The sequence below is a fragment of the Lissotriton helveticus genome, chromosome 3_1 (genome assembly GCF_964261635.1).
Source record: "Lissotriton helveticus chromosome 3_1, aLisHel1.1, whole genome shotgun sequence".
Lineage (NCBI taxonomy): Eukaryota > Metazoa > Chordata > Amphibia > Caudata > Salamandridae > Lissotriton > Lissotriton helveticus.
Genome location: NC_136061.1, coordinates 120,290,339 through 120,303,474, shown reverse-complemented (window position 1 = coordinate 120,303,474; position 13,136 = coordinate 120,290,339). Strand labels below are relative to the sequence as shown.

Sequence of the window (13,136 nt, the reverse complement as noted above, 5' to 3'; positions counted from 1 at the left end):
AAAATTAATTAAATAAATCGTGGTCTTTGACTTTAGCTTATATTCAAGAATTTGGATATTAGGATTAACAGAGTTATCAATCTTCAAATCTCTGATTGTACCACCTGTCAGAATTCTGATCCCTATGAATAAGCCACCCACTGCTCGACCAAATCTAGGTTTGGGCGATGTTAAACTAAAACAGTGATATCCCTCTATATACAAATTCCCTACAGCCCATGTTTCTTGAAACATAAGAATATCCACATCATTAATTATCTCAATCCATGCAGGGTCCAACAACTTAGCTTCCAGTCCCGCAACATTCCAACTTAAAATCGATAAGCCATAAGCATTACAACATTTACCCAGTCTGCTCCCAGTATTCCTAATTTTTTGCTGATGGGTTGACTTCTGGGGGATGGGCAAAATGCTGTTAATAGACATGGTTTCTGTGGGATCAATCAGGTCGTGACAAGCTGCAACTGAAGCTGGAGATCCCTTCAGTTTACTGATTGCAGCTTGTCCATACATTTCATTTTTAGCCGGTATACCCAGTCAATCCTGTTCGTCTAAGTTAGAAAAATATTCAAATCGATTGTAAGTAGGAATGTTGAATGTTGTTGGTGTGAACTGATAAGGGTCAGGAACTGGGTAGGACCTTTCTCTGTAGTTGTGTTGGTGCATGGTTGGGAATTGTGGATAATGGGGAAAGTGAGGGACAGAGATTGACATTGTTGGCTGATTCCGCGAGTTGTGGCTATTCATATGATTGACATTGGGCTTCTGATTCTGGATAAAAAGCGGTGATTTGATCCTTGCTCCAAAATTCATTTCATGATAAGGAATTGTGGGGTGACTAGCCTGTTCGAGAGGTATCAAATGTCTATAAAAATATCCTAATGGAAGGAGTGTGGTGTTGAATTCCCATATTGAATCTTTATAAATTGATGGAGACCATCCGAATTTTCAAGACGGTCTACTATCTAAAAACGTAAACATTAAGTACCAGAACATCAAAATCGAAGCTTTTATTGAATGAGGCATCATATATTTATACAGTGAAGCTTACAAGAACAGCATGTCATAATCTGTCATCTGTGAACAACGGATAGGTATACATACCTACGATGCAAAAGGCTGGCATTTACACGTTGACTTACAGCTAAGGTATACTGCTATGGAAGGTAAACAAAGGAAATCTGGTCTAATACATCTAAAAGAACAGCTCCTCTCGTGCCGGAAATATTGGACGTTCAGTGAACATTTTTAAAAATAGGTGTGTACCCTTCGGAATGCAAAGTCTATGAATATGCCATGATAGCTCAAGTACCTGCTTTCCATAACCAAAGCAAAACGGATTTTAGCAGCTGCACTTTAATCCCTCTCCAGGCCTCCAAAGCAAATAGAACTCATACACACAGGGAACAAACTTCATGGCGATAAGGACACACAAAATCATTGCTTAGCCCAACGTGAAAATCCTCTAGCATTAAAACAATATAAATACCGGCGATTACGTAAAACACAAACAAGGTTTACATATTTTAAGGTGTATTTATACAGGGTTCAACAAATGTACTCGACCGCTCGCAAATGCAAGTGAATTTCTTCAAGGGCGAGCCAGTTTTCAGGCCTACTTGACCGGCCTGGTGAGTGATATCTGCTGCTGCAGTGCCAGGTGCCAATTTGTGGGTCGAGTGCAATTGATGTTAGGTCGAGTAGAAAAAAGTAAACTTACTCGACCAGCACGTCAAGTAAGATTTGTTGTCGAGCCCTGTTATAGCACACAGAGCTACCTCTGAAGGACAGCAAAATATTGCATAAGGTTCCAAAGGGGTCTCAAAGCAGGCAGAAACCGAGTCCACAGGGTAAGTAAAGGGTAATGGGAACATTGGCCCACTACCTTGAACCTGTTAAGGAAATGACCAGCACATTCTAGCAAAGGAGGCTGGGAACTCCTCAGATACTCGCACCAGACAGATCTTTTCTTTTCAATTCTATCACAAGACCGCAGGCTTCGTATTATTCTTTCTCTTTCATTTATTGCTACACACAGCAGCCAATGAAAACTTATTATGTAAATAAAACTACATTCCCCATGATGCAAATGGGACACATAACATCCTGTCAGACCCCATAAGAGCTACTCATGACTGGATTTCTTTGCTGCTCACACAGCCAGTTAAGTGTATTTTATGCTCTTTTGCGATTATGCTCATAGTATGCTTATGTGTTTTATTCCGCACACGCCGCCTGTGTATTGACTGTGCGCGTCTACCGCACTTGTGCTTTCATGCTGTAATTGTTGCCAAACTCGTCTATATTGTTCATTTGCTTGCATTGACACCGCAAGCTCTGCGCGCGCTTTCCCCGATGAGCCGCGGCACCCCGCTGTCATCGGGAGGTGGCTCATGCCGGTGCGTCCCTGCGAGGGACAAAAGCATCTTTGCATTTCACGCTTCGCGGGACGGTGTTCAGACGTGAGTCCCATGCTCTCCATACCACTGGAGTCAAGCTATCCTGGCTGAAGACGGCTGATAGCCAGAAACCGGTCCTAGGATGCTTGATTCCGGTCCAGTAAAGACATGGCTTGCCAGTTCGGGCTGGACTGTTCCCATGAGGCACAGGGTCAAGGCTGATTTGCATATGGCCATGTCTGAACTGGGGTGGGGTGGAGTGCAAAAAAACGATGGATTTGGGCCCAGATCTCTGTACTGGGGTGAATGTATGAGACATTGTTCTGCATTCTGTCCATCAACTGTTGTTTTGCATTTGTCACCCCGAGTGGGATGGGTATGCTCAGACGTGAGTCCCATGCTCTCCATACCTCTGGAGTCAAGCTATCCTGGCTGAAGACAGCTGATAGCCAGAAACCGGTCCTAGGATGCTTGATTCCGATCCAGTAAAGACATGGCTTGGCAGTTCGGGCTGGACTGTTTCCATGAGGCACAGGGTCAAGGCTGATTTGCATATGGCCATGTCTGAACTGGGGTGGTGTGGAGTGCAAAAAAACGATGGATTTAGGCCCAGATCTCTGTACTGGGGTGAATGTATGAGACATTATTCTGCATTCTGTCCATCAACTGTTGTTTTGCAGGTGTTCAGCGCTGTGGCGCTTCAGGGAAGCTCTATTGTCTCGCTCCGAATGCCGGTACCGCTCCACTTACGGTGGTGGCATAATTAAACAATATCTAAGCGCTGAGGCTCCCCTAATAAGCCGGGGGCGCTGGGAGCCTTTCACTTTCGTATTTCCTGATGGTTTCGACGTGCTTAGCCCAATATTTTGGTAGGATTTGGGCTATGCATGCCGCTACTGCCCGTTTTTCTATCGTTTCCCCTCATTAGTCACTCGACATCGTCCACTGAGCATCTTCTATGCCTGCCTGGCTGAAAAAACGACCTGGGCCTGGAGGGAGCACACCTCTTGTATACATTTTTGCTCTTTTTGGCTTCATTACGCCCTGAGGGCTGCAAGAACTGTGATACAGCTGTGGCTGAGGAGCTAGGTACCTTCTTCTGGTTATTACTGTGGGTTGGCTGCCCCTTTACTCCTCCCTGTGACTTGCCCATGAGCAACTATATATATATATAAATGTTGCCCCACTATGGAGGATTGGGTCAACTATGAGGAGGATGATACTTTATATGAGGAGGAGTTGACTAATACCTCCTTGGAGGACAACATTGTTGAGGCCCTGGAGGCCTCTGTCCAGGAGTCGGTCAACAAGGCCCTTGAAAAGGCAGTTCCAGGAACTGTGCAGCAAGCGCTTTCTTCTGCGCTTAAGCCTATAACAAAACAATTGGAGAAATTCGCAAAACACCATGGCTTTACTGCTCCTGTAGTGACCCCTAAGGACGCTGCGGCACCGGACCCACAGTCCCAGTCCTGGCACATTCTTCCGCTCTATCCTCACTTCCAACCCCCGACGCAGGTAGATCCAGGACCCCTGACACTAATACGGACAAAGATACCACATCCACCGACACCTCGGACGAGGCTCCCCCAAGAAGAGAACCAAGAAGTCTAAAAATGTGGAACCCCAGCCGGTTTCTACTCTATTCAATTTTAACCCAGCCGACATTGTTCACCCCAGATCGTCCGAATGGTTACCGGCCCAAGAGGTTGCAGCATACTTGCACAACAACCTTCGTAAAAGTTTCGACAAAGAGGTGCAGAACAGACTCCAGTCAGAATGTCCCAGGCCGGATATTTCTGATAAAGTTGCAGAAACCCCAGATATAGACTCCAGCTTTTTAACCTTTCTAAAAAAGTTTGCTAAAGATCCGAAGAAGGGCATCGATCGAGCCTAGCGAAGGTGCCAGGACAAGCTTCTTGATGTAATGGGGCCCCTGGTGAAGATCTTGGAAATGGCTCTGTAAGTACAGGAATCTGGCACTGAAATTCATCCCCATGTTCTGGCAGAGTGTGCCTCTTGGGTAACGTCAACTGCGCCATCTCCACGGAGCGGCGTGAATCACTCCTAATGTGCATGGACTCCAATCTTACCGAGTTGGCGGCTTCAGAACCAAGTCCTTTGCTAGACGGTAACCTATTTGGGGAACGTTTCGTCTAGGACGTGGCGAAGTATGTAGGCACCTTCACGACCCTGGACAAAGCGCAGTCAGGTATCAAGAGGGTCTGTCAGGCTGGTGTTTTCAATCGGGCCGGACGAAGGCGAGGACGCTCGTTTGACCGTCAGTTCTCACATGGTCCTCAGAGAGGAGACTTCGGACGAGGCAGGCGTGACTGGGACTCCACCCGTGGGGGGTACCTTCTACCCCACCAGGCAAGAGGCGTTTCAACAGAGGAGCATATCGTGGAGGCTTTCAAGTCCCAGAATCTTCAGGTGAGTGCTCCAGACACATTCCCACTTCCCTTAGGGGATTGTCTTTTTCCCCAAACAGAATGCGTTTTCAGAGATTCAGAAATGAAAGAATTGCTGCTGAAACACGCGATAGTGTGTTGCGACGAGGTTAGTACTCAATTTAAAAGATTTCAATCATTACATGATTTACAAGCATTTCAAGATGGAAGGTATCCATCTGTTGGCGAATCTCCTGAAACAGGGAGACTGGATGGTCCGTCTGGACCTGAAAGCAGCCTATTTATCCATTCCAATCTTTCCTGCACATCGTCGGTTCCTGCAATTCCAATGGCGGGACCGATGGTACGAATATTTGGTCCTTCATTTTGGACTCTCCTCAGGATCATGGTGTTTCACCAAGGTGTTGAAGCCAGTGATAGCTTACCTCAGAGAACAAGGGGTTCGCATGATAGTGTACTTGGACAACATACTGATCATGGCGCAGTCGCCGACACTGGCGGTTCAACATTTGCGCATGACCATTGCTATGTTGCAAAATTTGGGATTCGTAGTCAATGAAGCCAAGTCAGTAGGGTGAACCTCCCAGACGATAGACTTCCTGGGCTTTGTCATAAATTCTCATACGTCTCAGTCGGGCCTTCCCCGGTCCAAACTTCAGGATATCAAAAAAGAGTTACGTTCCCCGTTATCCAAACAGACGTTCTCCCTGAGAATGATTGCCAGAATAGTGGGCCTCTTGGCGTTGTCCATACAAGCGATATTTCCAAGGCCTCCTCATTATCGAGCCCTTCCAAGATTGAAGATTCAACACCTGCAGAAGGGTTTCTCCTACATCGTCAAATGACCCGGTTCTTCAGCTGGAGACCGGATCCGTTAGCTCTGGCGACGGATGCCTTCACTCAGGATTGGTCCCAGTCTCTGAATTATGCCCTTTTCCCCATTTATATTAATTCCCCGGGTGTGCACGCAGATAATGCGACAGATGGCGGAAGTGTTCATAGTGACTCCCCTGTGGAAGTCGCAGCTTTGGTTCCCGAGTCTCTTGGAGGCGAGCTGCGACTCCCCCAGGAGAATTACGGAGTCCCCAACGATGCTCCAGGGCCCTCATGGAGAGACGCACCCGATGGTAATGCCGGGGCAGTTGTCCCTGATGGCCTGGAGACTTTCCGGCAACGTTGGCAAATGCCTGGCTTTTCGGAACAGGCTTCAGCCTTTATCAACCAGGCTTGGGCTTCCTCAACCATGAAGAGATATACTTCAGCCTGGAAGGGCTGGGTTCGTTGGTCCGTGGAACAGCACGTGGATCCCGTGGGGGCAGACTTACCCTGCGTTGTAAACTTTCTTTCTCAGAAGGCTTCTGAGGGATTAGCATATCGTTCCATTAATAATTTCCGTTCCGCCATTTAAGTGGGTCATTCCCAGATTGAGGGCAAGCCAGTAGGGATGCATCCATTAATATGTAAACTATTGAACGGTATTAGAGTAGCGAATCTGCCCAAACCCAAGTTTACTTCATTATAGGACGTCTCTCTTGTTCTTTCCTTATTTACTCAATGGCCAAAGAATGACATGTTAACCAGGAAACAACTTTCATCCAAATTAGCCATGCTCTTATGTCTCGCAGCATGTAGACGGTCATCTGACGTTAAGGCTTTTTGACATTACAGGTAGAGTATTTACTCCTAAAGGAGTATCTTAACATTACCTTCAGAACTAAGACAATGTCTCGGAGCGTGGAATATCATGCTTTTCCTAGTAATGCTAAGCTTTGTGTAGTGCAATGTCTTAAGGCCTATGAGGAATGTACCAGGTCTATTCGGCCTGCTGGTGTAGTACAATTATTGATTGCTTTGCAGAAACCTTACAAACCTGTTACTGCGGCTATGATAGCCAGATGGTAGAAATCTGTCATGCAAGAGGCGGTTATTGATACCCAGGTGTTTGGGGCGCATTCTGTTCGTGGCACTATGGCCTCTAAGACTTTTATGTTAGGCTCTACTGTTCAGGACATTATGCATTCTGCCGATTGATCTTCCGAATCCACTTTTAAGCAGTTTTATTACAAACCGGTGGGTGATATTTCCTCTGTGGTGTTTCATCAGCGTTAAACTAGCATAATACGAAGCCTCCGGTCCTGTAATAGAATAAAAAAAATTGCCAGCTATCGGGCCAAGAATTTTCAATTCTATTAAGGAAACGGAGGCGAGGATTATCCCAGCCGGTTATATTACAGTCTAGTAATGTTTTACCCACCCCTGTCTTTACATTCTGGTTAAGCAGAAATTATGGGTTTTCTATCTCTCATTCTTCAAGGTTCTGAGAAGAAGATGGATTAAATATGCTTCCTGTTAAGAAGATGTTATTTCCAGTCGGATTGGAGACTGTTATTATTGGACTGGAGTTATGTTGAATGGACTTTTACTGTTCGAAGCAAAGAAAGAGGAGGACATCCAGTCATGAGTGGCTCTTATGGGATCTGACAGGATGTGATGTGTTACATGTGCATCATGGGAAATGTAGTTTTATTTACATATTAATACGTTTTCATTGGCTGCTGTGTGTAGCAATAAATGAAAGAGAAAGCATAATCCTCGCCTCTGTGTCCTTAATAGAATTGAAAATTCTTGGCGCATTAGCTAGCTATTTTTTTATTCACCACTTGGAGCTAAAGGGGAGGGGCTTCTTTTTCATCTCAAGGCTTTTGTTTATTTGAAAGACGATCAGAAAGCATGAGCTGATGATATGAAAGTGAAAGCTGTCGGAGTCTTTCTGCTTTGGCTGCTTCACTGTAATTGGTGGCACAACTCAAGCCCCTGCGCACCAATTACAATGGGGGGAGTGGCAGAATTGGGTCTAAGGGGAGAATAACCCCTTTCCAAGGATACCTCTCGCTAGTGTATCCCTGCTCAGGGATCACGGTCCTTGATTCACCCACTAAACACCACAAATGTTAGTGAAGGTAGTGGAGTGGTCACTTGACATGGGGAATTGCCCCCCCCCCCCCGCACCACTGAGTCTCTCATTAGATTTTCTGCCTACCTTTTTACATAACTGTACCCCTAATCTGAACACCCAGGGGTGCATGACTGTATGCTAAAGATTCATTTTTTAAAGTCTGGCTTGACAGCACCAGTCACACTATACTTTATGTCATCAAAATAAAAAGAGCTTAAAAACCAGTACATAAAGATTGTAGCTTTGGTGCCGTGCCCATTTTGATTGGCTTGAAAACACATTTTGACTGGGAAGAAGTTGTATGTTTCCATTGAAAAAAAGAGTGCTTGTATTGCATTTTTGTCTTTTGGGAAAACGTACTCTCAACACGATCAAGAGTAAGCTGGTGGCGGTAACAAGCCAATTATCAAGGACATAGGATGAATTTGTTTATTATTAAGGCTACAAAGGCAATAAGCTTGACATATTTAAAAGCATGTAGACAGGTATTTTGCGCAAGGAATCTCACAGATTACCATGACCCCAAAGTGTTTTGGCTACCCCTTCTGATAAACCCTCGTGGTAGAAGATTCACACTTTCAGACTCTCATTATACTATTTTAGGGAGTGTATATTGTTGTGCCAACTGTAATTATACACATATCCATAATTGTATGACTGTATACCGATAGTTGCCTTGTGGGAAAGCTTATGCGGAATACTCTAGGCTTGTGGCGGTTATGGTGACAAGCAATAGGCCTAATTGGCTCCATAGAAAACATCATGTTAGAGACTCTCCGCTTATTATTTTTTATCAAAAACACTTACTGACAAAGGCAGTAGTTTAACACTTTTTGTGTAAATTATATTTGAAAGATAATAGGCATTTAAGGACAGATTATTACACTGCATTAAAGCTCATAAATAGATATTGCGTTTCATGTATCCCCAAAGATCACTGTAGCAGGCAAGGCTTGGTGTTGGCTACCCATTATCAGAAACCATACTAGTAGAAGCTTTTCACTTTGATGTTCCTTGTTATCCTTTCTAGAGGGGTTGAATATCGCTTTGCCAACTACAATTGTGTGTATATTTTCAGTTTTCTGAGTGTGCGCCTTCATGGTTGCCTGGTTGGAAAGCTTATGCAGAATTCACTAGGTCTAAGTTGGCAATAAAGCCAAGCCAACGATTAAGGATATAGACCCGACTGGTTCTTTGGGACATTTTAAGTCAAATACCACATGTAAGATACATTTATTATTAAAAGTTACAACAAAGGCAGTACACTTGACCAACTGTGAAAAGTGTTAAAGCCAATAGGACTTCGAGGGTGTATTTTCAATACACTGCTTTAAAGGCTGAAGACAGATATTTGCTACATGGAATCTCAGAGATTACCATAATAGGCAAGGGTTTTGGTGTTTGTTACCGTCTCTGATTGAACTTGGAGTTGAAGATTTCCAGTGTGGTAATCCTTGGTAGGCCTATATACAATGGGTTGTAGGAAGGTAGGATCCTTTTTAGGGCTCGCCTGCGTTGCAGCGCGAAGCGCGCTGCCGCTAGCGAGCCTTATTGTTGTTGTGAAGGCCTCCCAAGTGGTACAGGCCGGTGCACGAGCAGACACCGGTCTGTGAACGCGCAAGCCGCAGGGACCAACGTGCACGCTCACGGCGTCACGCTCCTGCCCTCCCGCGTCTCTTCCAGGGCGCTGCAGGCCGACTTGGTGAGATTGCAGGTACTCGCTTATAGCCAGAAGAATCGAGAGAAAATAGCATTCATATTTAAATATGTATTAGAAAAAGGTATTTCATAATGTTGTGTACCTTGTCAGCTACATTTTCTTTTAAGAAGTCAGAGGGATTCCTGTTGTTGAGGTCAAACCTTCAGTGGAAAAACTCCGATCTTGGGAGTTAGCACTGGCGATTATTATTTTGCTAAAAACAGCATGGCTTGCAATGGTTTGCAGTTTCATGGGTGCGGTTTTCTAGTAAATAAACATCAGTTAACTGCCTCAACCGAAGCCTTTATGAAATGTAATCAGACTTTTATGAAGCATTATTCTTTGCACTAAGATTAACTGTAAAGCCAGGCTGTGCCGGTGGAAATACTCCTATCGCCTTTTCACTCAGCAAAAAAGGTGGAATCTAGCGCAAATAAAAGGTGTCCTGGTTTTGTTAGAATCATTTCCGAAAATGTAGCTCTCCAAACTCCATGAGTCAAAAGCATCTAATTGGAGAAACTTCTAGTCCAGTAGTCACACAACAGTAGAATCTGTTGTTTCCGGGAGATAGTTGGCCACGGCTGGAATCTGTCATAAAAGGCTTTTCTGCCGTTTGATTAAACACACTGCTCTGCGGCAGATAATCTGTTTCTCGCTTGCTCTTTTTGTCTGCAGGCTTAACCTGGGCATGAAATCCATGAACAGTGCAAACGATAATGTTACCGTCTCTCTTGATCAGAAGGTTTGAGTCCTAGTAGAATTTTAATAAGAAACATGATCTTGGTTTTACGTTCTGATTTCCGTAAGACATTTTGTCCAGAATTTAAAAGTGGAGGTAAGGCTTGGATGTCAGTTTTGATCATGTAATCTCAGTATTGAGGGAATTGCATCCTTTCTTGATATTTGGCGCAGTGAAAAGTATCTCTGTATTCTGCTTTACCTTGGCAGCGTCTTCATCTTAGGCAAGGACACAAGAAATTCCAAGGTTAGTAATGATGCCAAAGGGTTTTACAGAACCCTAATGTGACACTGAGGGTTAACTTTCTTGCCAAAAAATATGACCGGATCAAATTAAGCAATAGGGCCCTTGTTTTTTTTGTAACGTTGAGTTTGCTACCTCGTGTATTTTGTTTGCTCTTGGTACATGCATAATTGTCACTATTGCCTTATGTAACGTAACGTTTGCTTTTTTAACATGCTCACTTGTAATTTTGTCCTCATGTATCAATAAATGTTCCTATTGTGAAGCGCTCTGACACCTTCGGGTAAAGTCCACGCTATATAGAAACGCATAAAATAAAATAAATAAATAAAAATGCTCGTCCCCTTTCCATGGCGCCCCACTGAGAACAAATGCTCTTTTCATCTGGTTATAGCAGTTGTGTAAGGCTAAATGAGAAGAGTTAATCTAACACCCAGGATAAAGTTTCCTAAAGGCGAGACCGTTGCATTGCAAATGCTTGTTTTAATTTCTTTTAATCAATTAGCATAGCGGACACAGGTACAACATCAGCGCATTGAAATAGAGTGGTTTACACACTAAGATGATGTCAACAATCCTGATCAACAGTTTACCACTAACATTACACAGCTGCAACTTCTAGTCCAAGTAGTGTGCACCAGAAGTCTAATCCATGCGTCCCATTAACAATTCCTGGAAAATAGGCAGGGGGAAAGAAGAGGTAAACGAGGAAAAGAAGGGAGAAAGGGGATGCTGGCCTCTAGGGGAGATAGAACGAATGCAAGTGGGCTTACAAGTTTATCTGTGTACAAGCAAATTGTTTCCTCCATATAGCATTCATTCATTCATTGTGACGGGGAGGCTCATCGGAGACAAGTGGGTGGGAGTTAAGATACCTCTCCAGTTGTTCCCAGATGTCCCTGGGATGGGACTGTACAGGCAGAAGTTCCTAGCACTTAGTTGCCCCATGACAAAACATCGCATCACTCATCCAGTCAGCAGCACAGGGACTACGGCGTCTACCTCAGCACATAGCTATCCACCGCTTGGCAAGAAGCAAGAGCAAAGCCCCCAGCTTTCTATATGGCGCCGGCACAAGTCGCACATAACCCAACAGCACTGTCAGGGGGGAGCACTCCAGCACATTATCCAGCATCTCGTCCAGCAACCCAAAGATGTTCCCCCAATAGCATGCAACTTCCGGGTGCGTCCAGGCGCAAAGAGTTCACTTCCGGGTCCAAGCATTGCACAACCTTCGCATCCTCACTCAAGGCAGCTCTATGTAGCCATACCATACAGGACTCTCTTAGAAACTTGAAGTGAATTAGCCTCAGTAGAGGGATAGTTCTCTAGCCTGTTCGTAACAGTATGCCCACTGCTCATCCTTCATGGGGGAACCCAGTAACTCCTCCCAACCATTAGGCGACTCCAGCAAACATATTTGTGCCTCACATTGCATACCAACGTACAAACGAGTGATGAGTTTATGCAGTGATGGGTTGTTTACAAAGTCCTTCAGGACCTGGAACATAGAAGGTGCCATTGGGAATGAAGCACACTGCGCAGATCTGGAAGTATGTCATTCTGTCGACCAATCCCCTGTCCTCTCCTGCCTTTTACTTCAAAACTGCAGCCGTGACTTCCCTATTGACTTCTTTTGGCTGTGGTTCCACTGTGCACACAGCCTCCGTGGAGTTCCTGGGTACTTACCTTGGGTAGTTCCTTGTGTCCCCAGCTCCTCGGAGTCTCCTGATCCAAAGTCGCAGTTTGCATTCCACTTTCTTAATATATAGTTTGGTCTCCCCTTGGAGACCACTGTATTTTGTGCTTACTTATCTACTGCAATTGTAGTATTATTGTGTATGTGCGTTGATAACTCTTGGTAGGAGATATACCAATGTGTTAGTGAGTGTTGTGTAATAAATAGACATATTTTTATATATACACTGTGTAGCTTTATTTCATGTCACCTACACACCATGATTAAACTAGTAAAACAAGCTGCTTAAAGGTTCTACACTTAAATAACTGATCCGGCCTCCTACAGTTGTCTTTTGTAATTTTGAACATATTGATACGTTTTATTACAGTGTACTTGATGGTTCATAGTTTACATTCAATACAGGACGTCTCAGTTGGTTACAACAAGCCAATGATGAAGGATATTGGCTGGATTCATTTATTGGGAACGGTTATGTCAAATGCCGTAGGTCTAATCTGGCCAGTATGAAACGTTTCGACCAGCCTAGAGGAACGTATTTATTAAAACGAATAGGCTTTTATGGTTGCAGTTACTATAAAGTTTTGAAGGCTATACACTAGTATTTTGTTACAAGGTATGTCAAGGATCAAACTTAGTAAGCAGGGATGTGGAATTCCTACAGCCAGACGCCCAGCACATATTGTTTGGGGTCAAGGTCAACAGGTTTTCAGGTGTATTTTGTCCTTGGGACAAGTAGGCCCAACTCCCTACAGCCAAACAGTTTGGCTGCCAGTTTGCAGTACCAAATTATGGATCAGGGAATGGCGCTGTCTACAGTTAAGGCAATAATTGTGTCCATGTATTAATGCTGTTCAAACTTGTATTTAGGTTTCATTAATTGAAAACCTTTATTATTAAGGTGAGCGCTCTAAGTAACGTTGTAAGCTCTGACTGCACTTCTGACAGTGGTTCCAGAATAAAAATGTGTACACACGTTTTCAAAGTTTATCA

At 44.2% G+C, this 13,136-nt stretch overlaps 1 protein-coding gene across 1 annotated transcript in view; it reads right to left on the bottom strand.

Annotated features, from left to right (window-relative positions):
- The window catches only part of NCBP3 (nuclear cap binding subunit 3), a 309,425-nt gene that overhangs the window by 282,870 nt on the left and 13,419 nt on the right, over positions 1-13,136 (bottom strand). The window lies entirely within an intron of this gene.